The sequence below is a fragment of the Panthera onca genome, chromosome C2, assembly GCF_046562875.1.
Source record: "Panthera onca isolate mPanOnc1 chromosome C2, mPanOnc1 haplotype 2, whole genome shotgun sequence".
Lineage (NCBI taxonomy): Eukaryota > Metazoa > Chordata > Mammalia > Carnivora > Felidae > Panthera > Panthera onca.
In genome coordinates, this window is record NC_138347.1 from 104,256,129 (window position 1) to 104,281,269 (window position 25,141).

Here is a 25,141-nt window from a genome sequence, read left to right on the forward strand (position 1 = left end):
AGCTATTCTAAATAAAAGGAGATTGTTGTACTTTTAAAGCCTTATCTTATGTGCCAAAATCTTTTTTGAAATATGTCTTTCAAATTGAGCAACCTAATGATACAAATTTTTAAAGGAACACAATGAAGTATACAGTATCTAATGCATGACTGCAAAACTTAAGAGAAGATGGGTAATTTAATGGGGCGCCTGGGTGGCTCAGTAGGTTAATTAAGCATCTGACCTCAGCTCAGGTCATGATCTCATGGTCTGTGAGTTCGAGCCCCGTATTGGGCTCTGTGATGACAGCTCAGAACCTGGAGCCTGCTTCAAATTCTATGTCTCCCTCTCTCTCTGCCCCTCCCCTGCTAATGTTCTCTCTCTCTCTCTTTCTCTCTCTCTCTCTCTCTCTCCTTTCTCTCTCTCAAAAATACATAAACATTAAAAAAAATTTTTTTTAAAGATGAGTAATTTCAAACAAACATAAAGTGTCTGCAGAGATTTCCTAAGACAGAAAGGCCAAACTTTCATGAAACAGAAATTTGTCTTAAAGCAAAATAACTGCAAAGAAGGAGGCAACAAAACCACATGGAAAATTTATTTTCTATTAATGAGGTGTAACTGTACCATATGTGCACCAACTGTTCACAAACAACCTAATAAAAAGCCATGGATGAACAAAGTTCCAGGCAAAAAGACTTGAAATGTGAAAAGCCAATTCTTTTCTTTTTTTTTATTCTAGTTCATTATTTTAGCTTGAGGTCCTTAGAACTGTTAAAATAATATATATGTTTTCATCTTCAAGGAGAAACTTCCTTTCCATTTTCTTTATTGGGAGGTAAACTTACCAAATGTTATTCCATTTGTAGGTCTTTTAAGTGACATTATCAAGTACCTTTATGACAAGAAATTGGTATTTCTGATTTTAATCCTTATATTTTTATTTTGGCAAGAAGTATTATCTTCCTTTTGCAGGTAGAAAACTGAGGTGGTACAGCCACTTATTAGATTCTTGATATCCCCACTTCATCTCAGATATACTTCTTTCTCAGAAGAAAAACCAGCTTGAAGTCTGACTGCATATGGGACAGTTAGATTTTAACCAAAAATTGTATTTGAGTTCAACAAATAGTACTGGCACAACTGGACATAACTTTTACAAAAATAACTGAAATGGATCACAGATCTACATGTAAAATATAAAGTTATAAAACTTTAAAGCATAAGATATATGATGAATAAGTTCTGGGATGTAATGTATAGTATGGTGACTATATTTAACAATACTGTATAATGTGAAATTTGCTAAGAGAGTAGATCTTAAACGTTATCACTCCAAAAATAAAGGTAATTATGTGAGCTGACAGAGGTGTTAACCCAACCTTACCATGGTAATCATTTCACAATACATTTGTGTATCAAATCTTTGTCCTTGTACACCTTAAACTTACACAATGTTGTATGTCAATTATATTTCAATAAAGCGGAAAAAATTTAAAGCATAAGAAATATTTACACCATACATAAAAATTAATTCCAAATGGACCACCAGCCTAAATTATAAGAGTTAAGACTATAAAACTCTTAAAACATTGGGGTAATTTTGTGACTCTGGGTCAGGCAGTGGATTCCTAGATACAACACCAAAAGCACACAAATGAACAAAAAAAAAAAAAAGATAAATTGGATTTCAGTGGAATTAAAAACCTTTGTGCTACAAATGACACCATCAAGAAAGTGAAAAGACAACCCAAAGAATGTCAGAAAATATTGGTAAATCATCTATCTGATAAGAGATTTATCTCCAGAGGATATAAAGAACTCTTACAACTCAACAATAAAAAAATAATTAACTCAATTTTGAAATGGGCAAAGGATCCAAATAGATATTACTCTGAAAAAAATATATATATGTATAAAATGTGCACATGTGTATATATATGTGTCTGTGTGCATGTGTATATGTGTGTGTGGGTGTATATATATTTTCCCATTAGAGAAATGCTAATTAAAATCACAAGGAAATATCACTACATACTTATCAGATAAGCTAAAGTAAAAACAAAAAAACAGTGATAATACTAATTCTGGCGAGGATTCAAGAATGCAGAGAAACTGGATCGCTCATACTTTGCTTATAGAAATGTAAAATTCTACAGCCATTCTAGGAAGGAGTATGGCTGCTTATAAAACTAAATGTGTCTCTTATAAGACCTAGCAATTGCACTCTTGAGCATTTATCTTGCATACAAGACATCCACACAAACAAAAAGCTGTACACAAATGTTTATAACAGCTTTAAAAGTATTAGCCAAAATCTGACAACAATCCAAATGTCCTTGCAGTGGGTGAATGGTTAATCAAACCATAGTACATCCATACCAAAGAATAGTTCTCAACATTAAAAAGGAATGAACTGTTGATACATACAACTTGGATGGATCTCAAAGGAATCAGGTGGAGTGAAAAAAAAAAGCCAATTTCAAAAGCTCACATATGCAATTACCTCAGTTAATAAAAAAAAAAAAAAACCCTGCACATCAGATTTATGTATTTTCATAAACATCTCTGTGAAATAGGACAGGTACCTAGAGCCTAGGGGATTAGCTGTTCTTTGTCCTCCTGTGGTAAATGACTAAGACTTAGTCTAGGCGCAGAATGTTTGCCCCAAAAAAAGAAACATACTGCCTGATTCCATTTATATAGTATTCCTGAAATGGCCGAAGATGGAGAACAGATTAGTGATTGTCAGGAGTTAGGGAAGGAGAGTGGTGGTTAGGGCTAAAAGGGTAACACAAAGGAGTCTTGTGTTGATAAAGCTGTGCTGTATCTTGACTGTGATGTGATCACATGAATCTATACATGTGATAAAACTGCACAGGACCACACACACATACATATACACACTCACACGGGTACATGTGAAACCAGTGAAATCTAAATAAGCACTGTGAATAGTGGTTGTATTGTTGTACTACAGTCATGCAAGATGCTACTCCCGGGGAAAAATGAGTGAAGGGTGTGTAGGATATCTCTATTATTTCTTACAAACGCATGTGAATCTATAATTATCTCAAAATTTAAAAAAATAATAATAATAATCCAGTTTAAAGACCCAAATAGATAGATGATGAAAAACAGACAAAAGTTTTTACAATGGCAGATCTGAGTACACAAAAGGATATTTTCAGATACATGACAATTGTTTTTATATGTTTGTTGTTATGTGATTATGGCATACATTTTACTGAGCCTGACCCTCAGAATTCTAGCAGTGATGACCAGTATAGGTATCTGTGACTGCAAAGCAGAAACTGACACAAAGTGTATGTCAATGGAGGCTGTGAGGTGAGACTCTGTTGAGATCAAATCCCAAATTCTAAGACCTCATAACTACAAAAAAGAATAATGGTAATGCTGGACTAAATAATTACAAACAAAATCTTAACCTTTTTAATTAGAAAGTCAAAGTGCTTTATAGTACATTAAAAACTGAGGATAAAATATTCTATCTTAAGAGTACTGGTCAAATGGTAACACATTTATGGAATATTTAAAATGTTTACATACCATCATAATTGGTTTTGTTTCCATGGGGACACTGGAAACACTCAGGTCATAAAAGCACACTGAATACCTTGGCAGAAACTGTTGGTTAGCCATCAAAATTTCATCTTCCCCTCTTCCATGTAAAGACCAGCCAGGGAAGAGACTACATTTCCCAGCCTCCACTCCAGCCAGGTATGGTGCTGTGACTAAGTTTTGGCCAATGGAATGAAAGTATAAGTATCACATGATAGTGTCTTAGCATGTTCCTTGAAAGACTCCTTTGATCACTAAGGATTTTTTCTTTTTTCTTTCTCCTAGCTCAAGATCCTAGGCTCTGAACACATCCACATCTTCTAGGATGGTAGAAAAGGAAATAAAATACAGGGGAAAAAATGGTGGAGCTGAAAAAGAAGTCAAACCCACCCAAATCCCACCACCAACAATAATAATAGCTACTGTTTTACTGAGTGCCTAGTATTGCTCTAAGTTATCTATTTTTGTCTTCATAACAACCCTGTAAGTATTATTCTCCATTTCAAAGATGAAGCAGCTAAGGCTCAGAGAGGATAAAGGCCTGGAATCTGAGGTGACACAACCATCAATCTCCCTTTATGCCCACAGACTCTCTCCACATCCTCTACTCTGTATCTCAGCAGGTCTCAGAAGGTCTCTAAGCTGAGATACCCTTAAAAGTCTATGTGTGTTTTTATCCATTTTCTGTCACTGTGAGTTTCCAAATAAATTCCACTTATATATAGAGAAAAGAACCTGCTGTGAATTCTACCCAAGGAACTTAGAAAATGATGTGTAATCATAGTAATACACTCAGGTCACCCAGTTTGAATGGCAGAGGGGGGGCGCTGACACCAGGTTTCTCTGGCTCCAAAACATGTATACTGTGATCTGTTCCCCTGTATCACAATTGCTACCAATGTGGTCACTGTCATTTAGAACTTAATTTTAGGGGACACCTGGGTAGCCCATTTGGTTAAGTGTCTGACTCTTGATTTCAGTTCAGGTCATCATTTCACGATACGTGAAATGGATTCCTGCATTGCGCTCTGCTCTGACAGCTCGAAGCCCACTTAGGATTCTCTCTCCTCTTCTCTCTGCCCCTCCGCCTTGCGAGTGCGCGCTCTCTCTCTCTCTCTCTCTCTCTCTCTCTCTCAAAATAAAAATAAGCAGGGGCACCTGGGTGGCTCAGTCGGTTGAGCGGCCGACTTTGGCTCAGGTCATGATCTCACAGCTCGTGGGTTTGAACCCTGCATCGGGCTCTGTGCTGACGGGTCGGAGCCTGGAGCCTGCATCAGATTCTGTGTCTCCCCTCTCTCTCTGCCCCTAACCCACTCACATTCTGTCTCTGTCTCTCTCAAAAATAAATAAACATTAAAAAATAAATAAATAAATAAATAAATAAATAAATAAATAAAAATAAACATTACAAAAAGAACTTAATTTTAAATATTTAAAAGTCTAACTTCTACCAATGGCTCATATTTCAAAAAAAATTTTAATCCTGTTTCAATAATTTGTGAGGTATGAAATAGGAGGACTAGGAATAAAAAAATTTTTTTAAGAATTATTACCCAATATTTGGAGAAATTCCTTTATAAGTATCACTTTTTATAGTGGAAGCCAAAAAATACTCTGGAAAAAAGGAAGGAAGAGGAATCTAAATATTCTTAGCTCTGAGTTATATGCCTTTTGAGTCTGAAAGAGCCAGACAAATATTTAAGCAGAGAAGAAAAAACACATATACTTTCAGTCAAATGCTGAGTTAGAAGTAGGCCACATCTCATTTTTCTATCCCAAAGTGCTTAATTTAGAATCAGATTTTAAAAACAATCCTCCACAGGCCAGGTTTGGCCCTTCCAGTTGGCACCTGGACATCAAACTCTTATGACAATCTGGAACAACTGAAAATAGCTTTGGGCATTCAAACTATCATGCAGTAAGGAAGGTCAAATTTGAATTAATGTATTTTAAGACTGAAAAAAAAAAAAGGTTTTATACAGGGCTTAAAAGAGAACAGGAAAAATAAAGGGAAGAATGAAAATGAAACAGCTAACCCAACTTATATTCCCATCAGAAACGAAGACAGAAATGCTCACACTTCTCTTCACCACTGTCTTCCATCGTAAGGCAGCTCAGTTCAGAGCTGTGCACTGTTTCTACTCTAACTACAAAGCCATGTCTTGCATTTTCTGCTTCTTTTTATTCAGGAACCTTTACTATTTATTCATTTTCTACAGAATAAAGTCCTAATTCCTTTGCCTGGTGTTCAAAGCCCTTTCCAATTTGAATTCAACCTACCTCTCCAGTTTTATTTTCCATTATTCACCTTCATGAGTCCTCTATTAGAGCCAAATAGATCCACTCACTGCTGAAAAGGCAGACACATTCTGGCTTAGCTGCCTTTGGTACCGCCACCAGCATCCTGCCTAATCTTCTCCACCTGGCTGAATCCTTTCTGTCCCCAGGGACCAGCTCAAGGCCCAGCTCCTGCAGGAGTGCTCCCCAACTACCTCAGGAGGCAGAAAACATCTCTCTCCTGTGAAATACTATACCAGTTATGTAATATTCTAAACCACTCATTTGGGACTCATCATAAACTCTCTCAATCTAATATTTATTTATCTTAATTCTATGTCTTACCTCCTCAAGTAAATCTTAAGTTCCCTGAGGGAAAGAACTTCAGTCTTCTTTATCCCTATATTTTACATAACACCTAATCAGGAATAAGCTAATGTTATGTGACCTTCAGCTAATAGGATTTTAAAGCACTCATGCAAGCATGCTAAGCAAATTGCTATTTATAAGTCAAAGGGAGGAATATATATCACCAGAAAACTTCAATACTTCATTGTTTGCACATTTCATAACATAATACAATAGTTCCTATAATCTCTTTTATCAAAATAAAACTACAGAAGTCCTGATGTGTTATCAAGCCAGGAAAAGTGTAACTACTGAAGACAAAGTTATTTTTGCACCTGCTGAAAAAGCAGCAATAAGTTTAATCGCATCAAGTAGGTTTCTCTGCTTGACTCCACATAAAATATGACTGTGCTGCACCCTGCAGTCTATGGAAGAAAAGGATTGTAAGAAAGCCTATTCAAAGACTAATCAATGTTTGGGCAGGAAATAATTTTCCTGCTGTTTTAAAAATACTAATCAATTTTCCTCTCAATATTGTCATTACACACTAAGAATACACAATTGAGTTGTACCTGCAATCACCATTTCATATTTGGAAATAGAGTTCTGCAATCATTTTCCTCATTTGAGAATTAAAGAAAATAATGTATCCATAAAACTATATTACTCTATAAGCTGATCTCTGATTTTCTGAAAATAATCTTTATTTGGCTAACCATCATGTTCATTGAGTCCTAGCTGTGAGAATATGGCTGAGTTCTAAGATAGGTCTTAAGAAGCAAATTCCCAACCTCTTTTTTAAGACGTGAACTATCAGGAGAAGAAACATACTAATAAAGGAAGTCTTGGACTCCGGGAATTCCAGGTTGACTCATAATATGATCCAAATTGCAAAATCCAGATTGCCAAGTTCCATTTCTGCCCAGGTCAATGCTGGGACAATTCCAGGTTCAAATAGCTAGTAAGCAAACACTCCAGAACACTCAGGTAGATCTTATGGAACCCGATGCAAACTGTGATTCAACAAAAATTCTGAAAACTGATTAGATACATCTTTTCCCCCAGGAGAATTCCAGAAATACCTCAATTTCAGCGCAATCTTAAGGCCACGCTTTGCAAATATTTCATGATGTTTTCCAAAGGCACTGGTTGCCAAAGGAAACATTTTAAAGGAGCCATTAGCAAATGAAGTTGGGAAACACTACTTACAATGTATTTCTACTGGAGATCACTGGCTAGATAAAATGTTTTAGAAAAGTGCTCTTAAAAAGAAATCAATTTTTTAAAAAAGAAATCAATTTACCTTTACTTGAGCCAGCACCTCTCAAACATCTGAAATCCTTGTAAGACTTCCATGGGGCTATCCCACTTTACCCCATGATTTTTATGTACTATATATCGTGTCTCTATCACTAAAGAAATTCAAATAGGAAAGTTGCATACATTTAAGGTATATTTTAGGTGTCACTTAAGGAAAGGCCCCCCAGAGGGTCTCCCAAAGTGGCATTCATTATTTTGGCAAATTTGCCATAGTATAAGGTCTGGCCCTGAGCTGTGCAAGTTCAAAATTGAGTTTGTCAGCATATCAAAGAGATTCTACATTTCACTGGAAGATCCACAGTACTATAGTCATAACACACACAACACATAACACAACACCAGAATGTCAATTGATTAGATTATAATTAACAATAAGTAGCTATAAAAACACCTATATTCTAAATTGTAGAACGCATTCATTCTCTCCCTCTGGTAGATTCACTTGGGAGGCAAATCATATTCAGAAGGTGAGCACAGAATCGGGGGGAAATGGTTAGATGAATTGCATTTTTAATGGCATCAGACTAATGGACACATTAGGCTAATGTGTCCATCTCATAATATCTTCTTTTAACAATAAACCATAACAGTAATGGACAAAAGATTGGTCTGGGGGGTTGAGAAGCTTGTATTCCTCCTTAATCGCTAGCAGCCCTAAAACTCCTCGGTCCATTCCTGAAAATGACCAGTTGCTGTCATTTCAATCTTACCTGAAGAGTGGGAAAAAATGTACTAGAGAGCTAGCTGGCTTCTTATGATCTATGTCATATTATCTAAAACAATGAGTTTGTTATACAAACACAGCTCAAAATAGGTCCCCGTAAACCAATATCCCTTGTAACCCCTAAGCCCCTCCAATATAGAAAATCTGGGGGCACCTGGTGACTCAGCTGGTTGAGCATCTGACTCTTGATTTCTGCTCCGGTCATGATCTCATAGTCCATGGGATCAAGCTCTGAATCCTTGAGGAGCCTGCTTGGGATCCTCTCTCTCTCTCTCTCTCTCTCTCTCTCTCTCTGACCCTCCCCCACTCAGGCTCACACTTGCTCTCTCTCTCTCTCAAAATAAATAAAATAAACTTTAAAAAAAAAAGAAAGAAAAGAGAAGGCAAAAGAAAAGAAAAGAAAAAAGAAAAGAAAGAGAATCTAGAGCTTATTCTGTACCATAATCCTCAACATCCACTGGCAGCTCTCTTCCTAACCCCATCTCTGTATTAGGGATGTCTTCACCAAAGATACCAAAATTAGGTCCATTGTCCATTAGATCCATAGATCCCTCCCCTAAAATATTAATTTAGTCACTTTCCATGTTTACCTATAGAAAATAAGTTGTTTAAGAACGTCTGCTTAGGGGCACCTGGGTGGCTCAGTCGGTTAAGCATCTGACTTTGGCTCAGATCATGATCTCATGGTTCATGGGTTCAAGCCCCACATCAGGCTCTGCGCTGACAGCTCAGAGTCTGAAGTCTGCTTTGTGGATTCTATCTCCCTCTCTCTCTGCCCCTGCCCAGCTCATACTTTGTCTCTCTCTCTCAAAAATAAATAAAACATTAAAATAAATAAATAAATATAAAAAAATAAAAATGTCTGCTTAAAGACTGAAATGAATTCAATTACACATGTTTTATTTAGTCCACACAGCACATTTCTTTTTTTTAATTGGAAACCGTCACAGCTAAAAAATCCACATTTCTAGCTCCTAAAGAACCAGAGGGTTCAGCCACTCTGGACAATGACATGGCTGAACATCAAGTGGCAAATACAGGCTGAAGCAGAATACAGACCATGTTCCCCTTGTGCCCACCCCCCTGCCGACCACTCCCTGTTGTTTTAGAGCCGCTCTTGACAGGCATTTCCATTTGCCAGCCCCCGCTTGATCCACCATAACTTGACTCTGCAAGGTAATTCACAGAGAACAACTTACTGCACAATGTTTTCCAGTGCTTAAGGAGTTTAAGGCACAAGAAATCCTTGTTGGATCTCTTAACCTATGAGCCACGGTCAATCAGAAGAGACCCATCAGGTAAGACCTGAAACCTCCTTTTCACAACTCATTTCTAGTTTTCACTCTTCCATTTCTACCCCATGAACCTAAACTTTGAATAAAGTCTTCTATAAATATCTCCCTACCCTAACCCAAGAACTGGCTACATTTCTAGGGCCCAGTGCAAAATAAAAATGTAGGTCCCTTTTTAAAAAATTATTAAGACTTTTAAGATGATGAGAGCAGAACATTAAATCGAGTACAGGGCCTTTCTAAATGTGGAAACCTGTACAACCACAGAGGTCACATGCCTGTGAAGCCAGCCCTACCTACCCCCTTTCTTTTTTTTTTTTTTTTTAATTTTTTTTTTTAACGTTTATTTATTTTTGAGACAGAGAGAGAGCACGAACGGGGTAGGGTCAGAGAGAGAGGGAGACACATTATCTGAAACAGGCTCCAGGCTCTGAGCAGTCAGCCCAGAGCCGGACGCGGGGCTCAAACTCACATACCGCGAGATCGTGACCTGAGCCAAAGTCGGACGCTTAACCGACTGAGCCACCCAGGCGCCCCTACCCCCTTTCTTTTAAACTCACTCTCCAATCTGTTTTTCTGGATTCCAAGGGTCCTGCCCTAGGCTTGACAAGCTGAATCTGATCTCATTTGCTTCTGACTCTGTTTTACCTTCCCACAATAAGAACAAGAATTCCTTTCCCTGGCACAGACATTACCCTTCTTTTTTTTTCAACGTTTTTTATTTATTTTTGGGACAGAGAGAGACAGAGCATGAACGGGGGAGGGGCAGAGAGAGAGGGAGACACAGAATCGGAAACAGGCTCCAGGCTCCGAGCCATCAGCCCAGAGCCCGACGCGGGGCTTGAACTCACGGACCTCGAGATCGTGACCTGGCTGAAGTCGGACGCTTAACCGACTGCGCCACCCAGGCGCCCCAGACATTACCCTTCTTGACAAGATATACAGCATAGCATTTATATCTATATGGTCGCATGACCCTAGTGCTACTGAGTGAAACAAGAATCATAAAAAAGATGTGCAAATATTCAAGGCCCAAAAAGGAATGTCATTTTGTTCAACTTCCTTCTTTACATGCACAATTTACCTTGACAATAACAGGGGCTTGAAATCAAGCAAACTTACTTGTCTGTCTCCTATAAACTCATGTTTCCATTTTTTTAAATCACTCATATAACGTATACACTTAAAATAGTATCATTTTTATTTATCTTTTTTATTCCTCCCTTCTTTCACCATTCAACCAATAAACCCAGATAGTCTTAAATTTTTCCAAAGCATAGTACATATACATGGTTTTACTATGTGTAGGAAGGTTTTAGATGGCACAAGGTGCTTTATTATATTAAAGTGAATAGAAAACAATATAATGAAACATAATAAACAATATAAAATATATAATAAACAAACATATATAATAAACAAATATAATGAAGAATATAATAGGGCTGCCTGCGTTGCTCAATCAGTTAAGCGTCTGACTCTTGATTTCAGCTCAGGTCATGATCTCGCTGTTCACGGGATCAAGCCCCATGTCAGGCTCTGTGCTGACAGCATGGAGCCTGCTTGGGATTCTCCCCCCCGCCCCCTGGTCCTCTCCTGCTCGAGCTGTCTCTCTCTCTCTCTCTCTCTCTCAAAAGAAATAAACATTTTTTAAAAAGAATATAATAATATCAACCTGTGAGTTCAAAGTTATTACATTTTTAAAATGTATTTAAATAAAATAAAGTGCATTATTTTAATGAAAAATATTAAAGAAATAACAACAGGGGTGGCACCTAGAAAGGAAAAATATCAAAGTGGAACTCAAATAATTTAATGCAGAAAATATGCTTTAGATTATAAGGCAAGAGAACTCTGATTCTTAAGATAAAATAAGCTTTTGTGTTTTTTTACCTCCACTGTAGTTAATATCTTTTTAGGAAGAGAAGTGGAGGGGTGCCTGGGTGGCTCAGTTGGTTAAGTTTCAGACTTTGGCTCAGGTCATGCTCTCATGGTTCATGGGTTCAAGCCCACATCAGGCTCTATGCTGAGAGCTCAGAGCTCAGAGCCTGGAGTCTGCTTCGCATTCTGTGTCTCCCTCCCTCTCTGCCCCTCTCCTGCTCTCTCTCTCTCTCTCTCTCTCTCTCTCTCTCTCTCTCAAAAATAAATAAACATTAAAAAGAATTTAATAGAGAGAGAAGTAGAATATCAATTTGCAATAAGAGAACAATTTTTAGGGCTCCTACAGTCCTTATCAAATGAGAGTGATAAAGATCCACTGAGAGGCCAAAAGGATACCAACCAATCAAAGGAACCTAAAAATGTTTGGAATGTACATGGTAATAACCAAGACTGCTCAGCTGACTAAAGGAGTTCCTTTAGAAAGCATAGAAGCCTCCACCCTGCTAAATGACTATCCATGTACAAAGCAGATGCTACATGGACTGAGATGAGGGAGGAGAGTGAAATGTAACAGTGACATTGGAGTTCCAGTGTTGGCCCTCCCATGGGTGAATCATGTGACCCTCAGTGCTATGGACGGATATTTGTGTCTGCCCCAAAATTTGTATCTAAAGCCCCAGTCTCCAACGTGATGGTATTGGGCAGTGAAGTCTTTGGGAGGCAATTAGTGTTAGATGAGGTCATGAGGGTGAAGTCCCTATGATGGGATTAGTGCTGTTGTAAGACAAGGAGGAGACCAGAGCCTTCTCTCTCTCTTTCTCTCTTTCTCTCTCTCTGTCTCTGTCTCTCTCTCTCTCTCTCTCTCCCACCACCCCATATGAGGATACAGCAAGAAGACAGTCATTTGCAAACCAGGAAGAGAGCCCTCCCTCTCCAGACAACAAATCTGCTGGCACCTTGATCTAGGACTTCCTATCTTCTAGAACTGTGAGAAATATTTGTTGCTTAGCCATTCAGTCTAAGGTATCTTGTGGCAGCAGCCTAAACTGACTAAAACATTACATGACTCATTTAGCTTCTCTGCATCTCCTGATCACAGATACCAAATTTTAGAGTTAAAAAACCTCACTTGAGCCCCCATATTTTACAAATTATGAAAATCAGGTTAAATGACTCTCTCAAAGGCACACATCTTCTTGCTAGAGAGCTACAAGATCAGAACTACAGGAGAAGGCTCCTGAGTCTCCTGGCCAGCATTCCATGCCTCTCTCAGGCTGTCTCCTCCTGCTGGAATGCCCTTCCACGTCACCCCTTCTGTGTCTCTCTGAACTCCATTATATCTCAAGACCCAGTTCAATGGCATATCTGGAAAGCACTGCCTGGTCTGAGCTCCCCCACCCAACAAGGCAGAGTTCAGATTGTTCTCCGCCATCCCCATAATCCACAGCAGTGCATCCATTCAGAGAGTAAAACACGTCCCCACATTGTACTCTGGTTAGTGAACTTTGCATTCCTTTTCCCCATATACTGTGAATTCTTTGAGTAAAAGGAAGTCTTACTCATCTTTATACTTCTAATGTTCCAAAATGCCTGCTGCATAAAAGGTATGTAATAAGTAAATATAAATTTACACATAATTTATAATGAAAACATGATATTCCAAACTGCAATCAGTGTTAGAACGAGTTATAGGACAATATAAAACTATCATTAGCTACATAAATATTGCTTGTAGAACAATCTGGGATATCTGCCCCAGCACCATTTTCCAGTTGGAAATCACTAGGAGTTGAAGAGACTGCCAGCACTGGTCTTAAACATGTCAGGCATTGTGCTGGGTGCTTTGGACTTAATCTTCATAACAATCTGTGAGTAAGTACCATTATATCCATTTTGCTGATAAGAAAGCCAAATTTCAGAGAGCTTAAGCTTCATTAAGATAACATAGGTGGCATATAAGAAGGAGCTGGGACTCAAATCTAGATTTCTTATGCCTCTGCTCATTGCTTCACATGGATCCTGAGCTTCTCACACACAGCCTGTCTGACCCTAGAAGGTAGCCTAGGATTATTTAGCTGAAAAATCCAAAACACTAAATCAGTCCCATGAACTAGCAATGCAGAAGAGCCTAGCCACCTGCCTCTCATCCTCTCTATACCCGTCTTTGTATAACAGGGGTCATGCTAGCTGGCTGAGATTAACTCAGAAGAGTACTTAAAACATAATGTCTTAGTTATATAATTCTGAGCTGTTTAAGCTTAATTCCACTCAAATTACAGAATGATACTGAGTATCACAAAGGATTGCTGACTAAAAGAAAATATATACGAGCAAAGCCTCTGTTGCCATCAACTCATATTCAAAACATACCTAATACTTCCTCCTTACCCCCAACTCATCACTGATTTTTATTAAAAAGTTAACTCAGACCACACATAGGTTGATTTTTAATCATGTGGCCGGTAATGAAAAACTCGGGTTCTCCCTGGTAATATATGAAACATGTTTAAACAAGTGCATTCCAATGCATCCAACATTAAACCCTCTTGGGTGCTGTCCAAGGTAGGTGGAGGCTATAGCTGGTACTGTTCAACTGAATTCCAACCCCAACACCCAACATAGTTCCTGGCATAGAACAGGAATTTGGAAAATGTTGTGTTGATTTATAATCTGTGCTCAAGTGGGCAATTAGAAAGCTTCTTTAAATAGTTCTTAAATACTCTTAAATCTACTACTGCTGAAATCTTATGCACACTTACAAATAGCAGACTTAAGGATATTTTTAAACTATTTAAAGTTTTGAAATTGCATGAGAAAATATAATATCAAGATTCACCAGGAGAAAAAAAAAAAAGCTTTGAGTATAACTTTTAGGTCTTAATTTTCCCCCATTGCAGAATGTGCAATTGTAGACTAAGGATCGAATCTGACCTATCAATCTCATGTAATCTTGAGACCAAAAAATTCAGCAATAAATGAAAATTTATTTTCAGAGCCACAAAGTGTAATTATGATTTGACTTGTCTCTCTTCCATGTAAATCTAAATTTCCCTAAACCGTTTAGAAAACTAAATATTAAACTTTTAGGGTGGGGTAGGAATAATATAAAGTACTCTCATTCCCAGGAAAAAGTTTATAAATGACTTCCCTTCATGGCTTTACCCTACCTCAAACTAATGCCTCCAAAGGAAAATGTATGTGCTTCTTCCTTCTGATCTAGTACTAGATTATTATAGGTCAGGGTCAATTTTTCCTTAGGAAGGTTACTGGGAGATTAAACGAGTTAATCCATGTAAAGCATAAGGACCATGGCTGGTTCAGGGTTGGCATTCAATAATAGCAGCTATGACGGGGGTGCCTGGGTGGCTCAGTTGGTTAAGCGTCCGACTTCAGCTCAGGTCATGATCTCGTGGTTTGTGAGTTCAAGCCCTAAGTCTGGCTCTGTGCTGACAGCTCAGAGCCTGGAGCCTGCTTTGGATTCTGTGTCTCCCTCTCTCTCTCTGCCCCTCCCCCACTTATGCTCTGTCTCTCTCTGCCTATCAAAAATAAATAAATGTAAGAGAAATTTTTTTAATTAAAAAAAAAATAATAATAGCAGCTATGACAATTACCAAAAGGATAATGAGGATGAGAATGATGATAACAAAAGAAAACTTCACATTTTGTTTTAAGTTAAGCTAAAAACCACTGTACTCAAAGAAATGCCCAAACAAAGAGTAAGGTCAGCTCATAAAGCCAAGATTCATCATCAGGTTTCTGAAATTCTTTCTTGTTTTCTCAACTACCCTAAGGATTTCAGTCCTGTTTATGTGATAGGCCAATCCACTTGAGTTTTCCAGGACTGAGAAGCAGCTGCCAGGCTACAGTTTTGTAGGCTGGTGCAGCATGTGTGAAGGACACCCTAATGTGTCGAGGAACAGGCGAGGAAAGGTAGGACATTGGGACCAAAGCTTGAGATTTTTGCCCACTTTAATGAACTGGAAAGTATCTGTGTATTCATCCCACACCTCCCACTCCCCTGATAAACCAAGCTGCTGCTCCCTTAATAACCCTACCTCCCAAGACCCTCCTAATGCTCAACCGTATCTCTGCCAGTTGACAAGTAGAGCTGACAGGTTACAAATGAAACCCTGTTCCAGCCTGTCTACCTGCAGGATGTAAATGGACTTAGTGAGGCAAGAAGGGAACAGAAGGCCCCCAATAAGGGAAAATCAGCCATTTTTTTAAAGGTGGATGAAAAAACAATAAAGTGTATCTGATGTATTTACAGATACAAAGCAGAAGAGCATCCCTCTCTGGTAGCTGAGTGAGTTGTCTGGCAGCCTCCTTAGCCACAGTTTTGCTTTGTTTTAATGAGAAGAATGTGAAAGGAAGGAGAGTGTAAGACAAATCAGAGATGGGACAAGTCTTGAAAAGCTGCTTCTAACAACTATTTGTGGGCTGAGAAGTGAGGTAGGCAAATGCCAGCTGTGCTTCCCTCTTTCCTTCCATTCACCTGTTCATATATTACACATTTTTTGACCACTTGCTGGTGCCAGATACCACAGGGGCTGTTAAGGATACTGAGACAAAGGGTTGGGTCCCTATCTTCCAGGAGATGGGTGGAGTTTTGATAAATAAAAACGAAGAGGGAGGGCATTCCAGGTCAAAGAAACCCACTTAACTGGTAGGGGAAACAACCTGTGCAGAGAGGTAAAAAAGCACAGAGCATGTTCTGGAATACCGAGGAGACCAGAGTCTTCTACCACATGCTCTTCCTTGGGCCAGTAAATGACAACATGTATCATGTTCTCGCTGTGTGACTTCCCTGCCCTGGAATTACTGCTTCCTTCTAACAACTGGTCTCCTTAACTAACTTAAGAATGACCGTGCTATTGGAGGTACACAGATTCAGACACAAATGCTTCAGTGAAGAGCAAGTGTTGTTGTTTTTTTTTTTTTTAATTATGCATCTCTCTCAGGTTATCTGGGTATTTGTTACTAAGCCATTTTAGTTGATTTTGGTAACCTATTATAAATAAAAGGTGTTTGGGGTGTTGTGCTTTTGTTTAGTTTTTCTAAAGATACTTAAGCACCATATTTATATAGCATCAAGAAGCACTAACCCACTAATCCACATGGTTTCTACATACATTATCCTACACTAATAACATTACGCCATCACTCAATTGGATGGAGCACAGAAGCCTGTGTGAAAACAGTCTAAGAGCTATCCCTTTGTTAGGCATTGTAATTTGGCCATTCTTTTATACTTTCTGTCCTACCTCTCCAAGGGTCTTCTTTAAAAGTAGAAGTCTTTCTGGATGATAGAGCATGCACACAATTTCCCCAGTTCTGCCAGTCCTACCCTTGGAATTTCCCCTCTAGAAGGGGGAAAAGGGAGAGAACAACAAAAAGGAATCTTATTTCTCTATCAAATAAACCTCTTTAGACATAATGATTTTTTTTTTTTAATCAGCTAGTAAAAATGTATCTCAGAGGATAACAAGATTTCTGCTGGAAGCGAACCCTTGCAGAGGCTGACCACATTTGCAAATGCAAAATGCCATTACTTCCCCAACAACCTCAGCAACATTAGTCTCTGGTCAAAGGACCAGAGGAAGACGGAGGGGGACTGTCCTCCTTCTAAATGGGGAGGGAATGCAGCCAAGCAAAAAGAGTTCGAGAAAGAACAATGGCCTCCCAGTGAGAAAGTGTGTTAAGTAGGTCGGTATTGGAACCGCATTTTGTTGCACACAAATCCACCATTGTTCCTTTATATTTTCTTTCCCTTTTCTTTCCTACTTCTTTTCTTTCTTCTGCCCTATTCACTATTACTGTCATCTCATGTGAGTTTTTTTTAAACCATGATATATTTGTTCAATTATCTGTAGACCTAGAGCTTCTTCATCAAATTAGCTGATCTCTATTTATAGCTGATAATACTGTACAGGGGATCTAATAAAAATTCCTGAGGGTGATAAAACTAAGTCAGATTGTGATTGCTGTTTTTGACCCAAGGATTGTTGCCATTATCCAATAAATTTGCTTCAATAAACGTAAATATGTATTTTCTTTTAAAGGTATTACTTTTCAATAAGAAACACTAGGATGCATAGTATCAGGAGATAACATTTTCACAATTTGCTGCAAGCCCTACTCCAAGATCACATTATCTTTAAAAAAAAATGAGCTTTAAGAGACATAAAGATGAAATAAACCTAAATAGACTTTATATAATGATTCTATCAGGAACAGAATTCATCTGTACCTGGTAAGTATAATCACATAAAATGTGCTGATACGTTTTTAACAATTAATACATAAAACTGCCAAAGAAACTCCGTAATACTCAAGTGTGACTTTTGTTGTTGCTATGAATGTATCTCCATATCTATTAATTTCACAAAACATTTTCTTTCATTTACTATGCTCAATTTACCAATTGTTCTAATGGCTCCTGATGATATTTAAAAGTATAATGAAAAAAACAAAAGCAAACGGCATCATTAAGCCAGGGTCTAACAAGGACCCCAAACCAGAGTCTGAGGTATGGATCAAAATCCATCTTAAAACCCAAGCTGCAGTTCATCATATCCTTTCAACAGTTAAGGCTGAAACACCTAGATGTCAATACATTTCTATGTCTATCATAAGACTAATCTTGGAGGCAAGACTATCTTTCACCTACAGTGAGGTCATGTCTAAAAACAATGAAATCCTGACAAGGTAACTGAAACCTCAGAAAGCAAAACCACAGATAAGGGGGGACTACTGCATATAATTTTTTTTTCCACTGAGGCTTTCAGTGACAGAGCTTGGATTTGTGGCCATCGCCCTAGTGATGGAGGTGCACTGATCTATCCACATCCTCACATCTGACACCCATATGCCCAAATGCCCACTTATAAAAAAATTTTTTTTTAACTTTATTTATTTACTTTGAGAGAGAGAGTATGAGCAGGGGAGGGGCAGGGAGAGAGAGAAAGAATCCCAAAAAGGCTCCGTGCAGCAAGTACAGAGCCCAATGAGGGGCCTGAACTCACAAACCAGGAGATCATAAACTGAACCAAAACCAGGAGCCCGACACTTAACCGACTAAGCCACCCAGGCACCCCTCCTCCAAATGTCCACTTTTGTCAGATGGGCAGCTAGGGTTCAAAGGACAGACTTTGACCACACAGAATGAACGAGCTAACAGACACCCACAGGATTCCAGCCCATGACCTTTCCCTCATAAGAACTTCCTGCCCTAATCACACACTAACAGTGCTAAAACATGTATTCAAAATACCACCAAGTTCATGATTCAGTAGATTAACAAGCACTCATAAATAACCAGTTTTGAAATTCAGTAAGAACTTTATGTCTAGATAGGAACTGCATAACAAAAGCAAGAGTTCTTTTGGTCTCTGGATATTATATCCAGAGTAATTCAAAGAAACCAACTTGAGATTAAATCAGACTTAGTCAATTAAAAAAAGGGGGCGGGGGGCATGCTTGGGTGGCTCAGTTGGTTGAACATCCAACTCTTGATTTTGGCTCAGGTCATGATCCCAGGGTTGTGGGATTGAGCCCTGCATCAGGCTCCACACTGAGAGTGGAGCCTGCTTAAGATTCTCTCTCCTTCTCTCTCTGCCCCCTACCCCACTCATGCTCGCTCTCTCTCTCAAATTAAAAAAAAAAAAAAAAAAAAAAAAAAAACAGGCCTGGTCATCTATACTGAGTAGCATAATTGTTGTCAACAGCTCCAATGTCAGACACCTGGATTCAAATCCCAGGTTTGGGAGCTATAGGAACTTAAATTATTTAACACCTCTGTGCCTCACTTTCATCATCTGTAAATGAGGGGTACTAATATGCCTACCTCATAGGGTTCTTGTGAGAATTAAATAAGTTAATACATAAAAAGTACTTAGCAGGGTACCTGGCACATAGTAAATATTGAAAAAAACTGTAGCAGTTATGTAGTATTATTGTTATACTAACTACCTCTGGTCATATCTATACTAATACTGATTTTACAAATAGAGAAAATGAATGACAAACATTATAAAGATAAATCATTATATATGAAGATCAAAAGTATGATCACTTATACGTTTGCACAACAGACTGAGTCTTAACATTACTTCATATTAATATATGATACATCAACCATTTTTTAAAACTCCCTCACTACTCTAACCATCTGTAATCAAGAAGAGCATTAAGAAAAATCAAAGGCAGGAAACAACCAGATAAAGAACAGAAAACATTAACTGGTTCCTTGTAAATTAGAACTCCCCTGAACTTTGTCTCACCAAAGACTATGCTGGCAATCTTCCAGGCATCCAGAGCTTGTACAAATGATGAATACTAATTTATGTAAATTGGACTTTTTTTTTCTCTTGAGATAACAGCAGACAGTTCCAATCTTATCGTTATGAGTAGTGACTTTTTTTTACTTTCTTTGTCTTCTAAGACTCACTTTTTATATTCTATTTGTCTCATAGTTTTTGTTCATATGTTTTCCCCTTTTGAACTCATGTGCTCTTTTTTTACCTCCAAATTTTTATTTAAATTCCTATTAGTTAACATACAGTGTAATACTAGTTTCAGGTGTAGAATTTACGTACGACATCCAGTGCTTATCACAGTAAGTGCCCTCCTTAATATCCATCACCCATTTAGCCCATCCCCCTACCCACCCCCCCTCCAGCAACCCTCAGTTTCTTCTCTATAGTTAAGAGTCTGTTTTATGGTTTTTTTCTCTCTCTCTCTTTTTCCTTTGCTTGTCTTTTTGTTTCTCACAGTCCACATATGAGTGAAATCATATGGTATTTTTGTCTTTAACTTATTTAGCTTAGCATAATACACTCTAGTTCCATCCACATCATCTCAACATGCAAAAAAATGAAACAACTACTTTCTTACACCATATACAAAAATAAATTAAAAATGGATGAAAGACCTAATGTGAGACAGGAAGCCATCAACATCCTAGAGGAGAACACAGGCAGTAACCTTTTTGACCTTGGCCATAGCAACTTCTTACTAGATATGTCTCCTGATGCAAGGGAAACAAAAGCAAAAAATAAACTATTGGGATGTCACTAAAATAAAAAGCTTTTGCACAAAAGGAAACAATCAACAAAACTAAAAGGCGACCTATGGAATGGGAGAAGATATTTGCAAATGACATATCTGATAAAGGGTTAGTATCCAAAATCTCTAAAACACTTATCAAACTGAACACCAAAAAACCATAAACAATCCAGGTAAAAATGGGCAGAAGACATCAATAGACATGTTTCCAAAGAAGACATATGCATGGCTAGCAGACACATGAAAAGATAGTCAACATCACTCACCATCAAGGAAATAAAAATCAATTACAATGAGATATCACCTCATACCTGTCAAAATGGCTAAAATTAACACAGGAAACAACAGGTTTTGGTGAAGATGTGGAGAAAGGGGAACAAACACTCTTACACTGTTGGTGGGAATGCAAACTGCTATAGTCACTCTGGAAAATAGTATGGAGATTCCTCAAAAAGTTAAAAATAAAACTGCCCTACAATCCAGTAATTGTACTAGTAGGTATTTACCCAAAGGATACAAAAATACAGATTCAAAGGAGTACATGCACCCCAATGTTTATAGAGGCACTATCCCTATGATCCAGCAACTGCACTACTAGGTATTTACCCAAAGGATACAGAAGTACTGATTCAAAAGGGATACATGATGCTTACAGCAGCATTATCAACAATAGCCAAACTATGGAAAGAGTCCAAATACACATTGACTTATGAATGGATAAAGAAGATATATATATATATGTATATATATATCTTCTTTTTCCACAATGGAAAATTACTCAGCCATAAAAAACTAATTAAATCATGTTCTCTTTCTTAAACACAATCCTTTTTTGAAAATTGTTCCTTTTAGATATTCTAATTCAACTTTTCTTAATTTACATTCAATTTTGTGCACTAGGGCCTGGGATGGTACCTTAAACATAATAGATACTTCAACTATTTGTTCACTAATTGTAGTATAGTATCTGTGGGTAGCTCAGCTATTTCAACATTCTTAGATCTGGTGCATGTTAGTTTTCATTACTACTAATACTTTTCACCATCGTGGAACTACATAAATTATCACTTACATTTGGGTAATTTCTTTCTTTTTTAATTTTTTTAATGTTTATTTATTTTTGAGAGAGACAGAGACAGAGACAGAGGGTGAGCAGGGGAGAGGCAGAGAGAGAAGGAGACACAGAGTCCAAAGCAGGCTCCAGGCTCCGAGCTGTCAGCACAGAGCCTCACACAAGGCTCAAACCCACAAAACTATGAGACCATGACCTAAGCCGAAGTTGGATGCTTAACTGACTGAGCCACCCAGACACCCCTTGGTAATTTCTATTTGACAACATTTCAAATTGAAATATGCCTTCCAATCTATATTGCTGATGGATAATTACTATCATGATGCTCAATAAAATTAGGAAAAAAAGCTTACTTATGGAAAATAAGCAGGCAATTTTTATAAAAGAGACTTTTAAAGAATCTAAAGACAACAGTATTACATTAAATACCAAATGCACAAAAAATTTTGGACCCAGTAACACTTTTATTATACATAAACATACCCATAAATTATATATGTATATATGTGTGTATATGTATACACACACACACACACACACACACACACACACACACACACATTCTAACAGATATAAAATATCCCTAGGAACATTTTGCTTTGAGAGGACCTTAACCATGGCAGGTGTCCTGTAACAAATAACAATTACTATAGAAGAAAAGATGAGAAAAGGTAAGAACTATTTTAGTTCATTTAAATGATAGAGTTCTGAGTCCTTTGGAACCAGAATCCTGGGATGACTTTATTATGTTCATTAAAAGAACACTAATTTCTTCATACAAGGAATAACCATTTGATGATCTGCCAAGAGGTCAACTTTTATAAAGAAAAGCTAAGGTGAAAATATTTTAGGGGCACCTGGGTGGCTCAGTTGGTTAAGCATCCAACTTCAGCTTAGGTCATGATCTCACGGTTTGTGGGTTCGAGCCCTGAGCCTGAAGCCTGCTTCAGATTCTGTATGTCTCTCTCTCTGCCCCTCCCCTGCTCAAGCTCGCTCTCTCTCTCTCTCTCTCTCAAAAATAAATAAATATTTTAAAAAAAGAATATATTTTAAAAGAATGACAATTATGTTGGGTGATCTTAAATAGCATAAAATTAACACTGTTACAAAAAAGTACAAAAAATAAAACATATACACACCATATTGTAAATGTTTTTCAAAGTATATTTTAAAAAAAAGTCTCGGGGCTATGTGGCATGGTGGGAAGAATGCAGTCTTGGCCACCAAAAGACCTCAGTTCTGATTCACCTTTGCCTCTTTACTTCTAAAGCTATCAAGAAAGAGAATTCAAATAAAATTAGATAGGTAATATATTCAGTGCAGTGCCTAACACATAGTAAGGGCTCCATAAATAATAGTATCACTACCATTAAGAGAAGGCATATTGAATACATATTTAGTTTTGTACTCTTTCAAAATTCTACTAGAATGTAATGAGATTCAGAATAAAGAAATAAACAAATATAATGAAAAGAGAAGAGAAGACAATAACAACAAAATTTGGGGAGGTGGGAAACAGAGGGATGAATCATAACTAACCTAGCAGAGTTGACAAGGCTGAATCCTAGACCTCTTGCAGGGCTCTTAGCTGTACTGTTTTAAACTAAAACTTATCAAAGAAACCTAATTATCTATTATGGTTTTATTATACTAAAACATTCCTATCTAAGGGTTACTGCCTGGCTCAGTCAGTAAAGCATGCTACTCCTAATCTCAGGATTGTGAGTTCAGACCCCACATTCAGTGTAGAGCTTACTTTAAAAAAAACAAAAACAGGGGCACCTGGTGACTCAGTTAAGCATCCAACGTCAGCTCAGGTCATGATCACACAGCTTGTGAGTTCGAGCCCCATGCTGAGCTCTGCACTAAAGGCTTGGATCCTACTTCAGATCCTCTGTCACTCTCTCTTTCTGCCCCTCCCTGGCTCTCTCTTTCTCTCCCTCAAAAATAAATAAACATCAAAGAAGAAGAAGAAGAAGAAGAAGAAGAAGAAGAAGAAGAAGCAGCAGCAGCAGCAGCAGCAGCAACACTTGCCTACAAAATACAGGCTCACTTCCTAGCTGTCAAGTTCAAGAACACTCTCTGCAAGGCACTACTGATGAAAGTGTAAATTGGTGCAACCCATTTGGAGAAGAATTCAGTAATATCTACTAAAGTATAAAGTATGCATATCTTATCACCTAGCAATTGCACTCCTACAAATATATCCTAAAAATTCCTATATAAAAAGAAATATGTACAAAAATGTTCATAGCAGCATTGCTTATACTACCAAAACATGGAAATCATTGAAATGTTCATTAACAGAAAAAGACAAAAATGAATCACAATATGGCCACACAATGAACAGCAGTGAAAATAAGTGAACTAATATTACATGCATCTACCTGAATGAATCTCATAAACAACTCAGCTAAATAGAGCTGCAGAAAAATATATACAGCATAATACCATACATATAAAGTTTAAGACCACACAAAATGATACTATAAATTTCTTAGAGATACACACATATGTAGTTCGGGGGGGTGGTTTAAAAGGGAATGATAAACAGCCAATTTAAATAGTGGAGTTCCTACTAAGGCTCAAGAGAAAGAAATGAAATCAAGGAGCAGAATACAGGAAATAATATATTTAATTTCTTATACTAGGAATTGTGAATATGGGAGTCTAATGCATTAAATTTTAGGTCCTTTTGCATATCTTTTTATATCTTAAATATTTTATAATAAAAATTTAAATCTCATATAAAAATGCTGAGACTCTCTAGCTTTGTATCACCAAATGCTAAAAGTACGAAAGCAAACAAAAGCAGTGGTGATTTCATCATCGTGCACCTTATCTAAACACACGTGAACACTTAGCAAATAACAACTCTGTGCCACAATGGCAATGCAATAATGCATTCTCTCTTAAATCCAACCCCAAGCAGTTCTTCATTCCACCATCACTGCTCAGGTTATGCCTCGCATCCCTCACCTTGAACTGGTCATCTCATTTCATTCTCCACCCACCTCCTGTCTGGACTCCATATTGTCCCCACTGCCTGCTTTAAAAAATCACTTCAACATATAGAAGCCAACACACATGAAAAGATGCTCAACGTCAGTCACCATCAGGGAAATGCAATTCAAAACCACCTGTCGGAATGGTTAAAAGCAAAAACACAAGAAACGAGTGCTGGCGAGAATATGGGGAAAAAGTAACTCTGATGCACCACTGATGGGAATGCAAACTGGTACAGCCACTGTGGAAAACACTATGGAGGTTCCTCAAAAAATTAAAAATATAATTACCATATGATCCAGTAATTCCACTACTGGGTATTTACCCAAAGAATACAAAAACACTAACTCAAAAAATATATGCACCCCTATGTTTACTACAGCATTATTCACAGTAACAAAATTATGGAAGCAACCCAAGTGTCCATCAATAGATAAATGGATAAAGAAGATGTGGTGTATACATACAATGGAATATCACTCAGCCATAGAAAAGAATGAAATCTTGGGGTGCCTGGGTGGCTCCATTGGTTAAGCGTCCAACTTCGGCTCAGGTCATGATCTCGCGGTTTGTTGAGTTCGAGCCCCGCATCGG

At 37.8% G+C, this 25,141-nt stretch overlaps 1 protein-coding gene and 1 long non-coding RNA gene across 3 annotated transcripts in view; one reads left to right on the forward strand and one right to left on the reverse strand.

Annotated features, from left to right (window-relative positions):
• PPM1L (protein phosphatase, Mg2+/Mn2+ dependent 1L) overlaps positions 1 to 25,141 on the reverse strand; it is a 295,312-nt gene that overhangs the window by 213,687 nt on the left and 56,484 nt on the right. The gene's annotated exons all lie outside the window — the stretch shown is intronic.
• LOC132683328 (uncharacterized) lies at positions 3,103 to 4,002 on the forward strand. The gene is made up of 2 exons (XR_009612167.2): positions 3,103 to 3,720; positions 3,847 to 4,002. It is a non-coding gene; the product is annotated as an uncharacterized LOC132683328 (long non-coding RNA).